General features: G+C 43.4%; 2 non-coding genes across 2 annotated transcripts; one reads left to right on the top strand and one right to left on the bottom strand.

Annotated features, from left to right (window-relative positions):
* The first annotated feature begins 1,349 nt into the window (after window positions 1–1,349).
* Window positions 1,350–1,421, top strand: Trnac-gca (transfer RNA cysteine (anticodon GCA)). Its single transcript has one exon. It is a non-coding gene; the product is annotated as a tRNA-Cys (tRNA).
* Window positions 1,422–2,073: 652 nt separating this feature from the next.
* On the bottom strand, window positions 2,074–2,145 carry Trnac-gca (transfer RNA cysteine (anticodon GCA)). Its single transcript has one exon. It is a non-coding gene; the product is annotated as a tRNA-Cys (tRNA).
* Between the last annotated feature and the right edge of the window lie 679 nt (window positions 2,146–2,824).

Here is a 2,824-nt window from a genome sequence, read left to right as displayed (position 1 = left end):
AAAAATAGATCTAGTTGATCAGTGGTATAAAAGATACCAGGTCTCCACTTTTTCGTTAAACGGACGCTGCTCCTTAAAAGCTTTCGGGTCATTTTATAAAGCATTTTAAAAGTAAAAGAATGAATTTTTCAGTGGTGAGTTGCACTAGAAGATTTATTTTGTCTGGAAGCGCAGTAGAGCGTCAAGAAAAATCGGTAAACTTAGCCCACTTAAAAGTAGAGAACGTGATCTTTTATTTGATAGGTCTCTTAAGTTGACTGGTTCAGTATAAGGACTCGAGCAATGTCTGTAACATATATATATATATATATATATATATATATATATATATATATATATATTATCACCAACCCTCTCAGACCAGAAGCAGACGTCGGCAAACTTGTTAACCGCTCTGCGTTTTGAAAAGTGAAGGATACTCCACTTCGGGCGATCAGTTTCACTCACACTGTCTTACACACAAAAAAATGAAACACTTACAGGAACGAACAAAGGTGATTTTATTTTCTTATATATTTTTCAGCTCGATGTATGCAGTATTGCGCTTGCTAGGGCGAAGTGAAAAGTGATAAAAATACGATCCGTCAGCCATAGTTACACAGCACTACATAGCGGCCGGACCTACCTACTGGATTAAAAAAAAAAAAAAAACATTGACCGTGTGACTCCATATACCCTTTGAAAATAAAATTTATTCAACTGAATTCAATTCTCTGATCCCCCCCCCCCCCCCCGGTTTTTTTTTCCCGTGAGAGATAACTCCTTCATGTTAAGTGTAAAGTAACTGACCGGTTATTTCCCTTCTCGGACTGATTCGTTCTCAGTTTTGTCATCTGCTTCGGACCAACGATTTGTGTGTGTGTGTGTGTGTGTGTGTGTGTGTGTGTGTGTGTGTGTGTGTGTGTGTGTGTGTGTGTGTGTGTGTGTGTGTGTGTGTGTGTGTGTGTGTGTGTGCGGGAAGGTGTGCGGACTCGAGGGCAGCTCCGCGCGCCATGGTTAGTGTATGTGTGTTCCCCGGCCGAGTGAGTCAATGTGTGTGTGTGTGCGCACGTGCATGCATGCTCAGTCGTGTATGTACGTTAACGCTCGACATTGTCTGTGTGCATATACGTACGCATATACGTGGACACGGTTAAAAAAAAAAATCGACAACAAAATTAATGTTTCCACCTCTGCATGACTAGACTGGCCCTGGGCACTGTAGCAACTGCATCCATGCAGCTATACTCGATCATATTGCATGGGTTGCTTCCCTTTTCAGTGCCGCAAGGCGATTGCATGGGAATGTCATCAGATGTTCGTATACTTGATTAAAAATATAAGGCAAAAGAGTCTTCTGTATTTCAGCGGGGGATATAGCTCAGTGGTAGAGCATTCGACTGCAGATCGAGAGGTCCCCGGTTCGAACCCGGGTGTCCCCTTTCTTTTTTCTTTTAAAATTTGTTTTAAAAAAAAGTTCTTTTTTGTTTTGAAAGAAAAAAAAATCCATGTAGTTTTCCATAAAGATGTGTGTGTGTGTGTGTGTGTGTGTGAGTGTGTGTGTGTGTGAGTGTGTGTGTGTGTGTGTGTGTGTGTGTGTGTGAGCAGAGTGTGTGTGTGAGTGTGTGTGTGTGTGTGTGTGAGAGAGAGAGAGACAGAGACAGAGAGAAAGAGAGAGAGATGTACGTTGAGGAGGAAGGTGGTGGTTAGCCCCTACACAACTTTTATCCATACACTTTCATACATGGACTTCTGTATGCAGTGAAAACCAAAAACCATCACCTAGCTATAAAAAGGGACAGAATCTATGAACGTTGATTCATGACAAAAGTACAGGTTGCTTAGCATCAAGGCAAGAGGCACGAAGATGGATAGTACTCGGGGTGCTTTATTTATCCTCCCCCCCCCCCCCCCCCCCCGCCCCCCTCCCAAAAAAAAAGTTAAAAAAAAAAAAGAAGGGGACACCCGGGTTCGAACATGGAAGGAAAAAAAGGTGAATCACATAATGCGTACTGTACATAGCATGAAATGAAAACAAAAAACAAACAAACAAAAAAACAAAAGACAAAAAAAAAAAAAAAAAGAAAAAAAAGAAGGGGACACCCGGGTTCGAACCGGGGACCTCTCGATCTGCAGTCGAATGCTCTACCACTGAGCTATATCCCCTGGTGCTTCTTATCTTTACATTGTAAGGCTCATTAAAGTACCGGCCACTCCCTGGACTGACATTACCATCCCTCAGACGGTCAGCAGCGGTAAACCATATCAGATCCAACTTGAGGCGAGGTAAGCCGTGATTTTTAATCTGCCAGAAAGCTTGTGTGTACAGCGCTCAATGGATTTGGGTTTTCATTTCATCCTCAGATACTAGAGAGTGTGTTGTGCCTACCCCCCCCCCCCCCCCCCCCCCCCCCCCCCCTCTTTTTTCCATTTCGTGTGTGTGTGTGTGTGTGTGTGTGTGCAGTGTGTGTGTGCGTGTGTGTGTGTGTGTGTGTGTGTGTGTGTGCGTGCACGCGCGCGTGTGTCAGTGTGTTGCATGGGTAAAATATCACAAATAAGCAAAATGAGCAACAAAAAATGAGGAAAGAGAAATGTGAGAATCGTTTTTCAGAGAGAGAGAGAGAGAGGGGAGGGAAGGAGGGAGGGAGGGAGGGAGAGAGAGAGAGAGAGAGAGAGAGAGAGAGAGAGAGAGGTTCCATCACATGTTTTAGGTGAAACTGGTGAACAGTATGAAAAACCGAGACCGGCGATTATGCAGCATAGGAAAACAATGAATTAAGGCTAAGGATTAATGGAACTGTGTGCATTCCATACCTGTAACATAATTTGACACAGGCTGAACAGT

This window comes from Babylonia areolata, chromosome 26, assembly GCF_041734735.1.
Source record: "Babylonia areolata isolate BAREFJ2019XMU chromosome 26, ASM4173473v1, whole genome shotgun sequence".
Taxonomy (NCBI): domain Eukaryota; kingdom Metazoa; phylum Mollusca; class Gastropoda; order Neogastropoda; family Buccinidae; genus Babylonia; species Babylonia areolata.
This window is presented reverse-complemented; position numbering and strand designations above follow the sequence as displayed.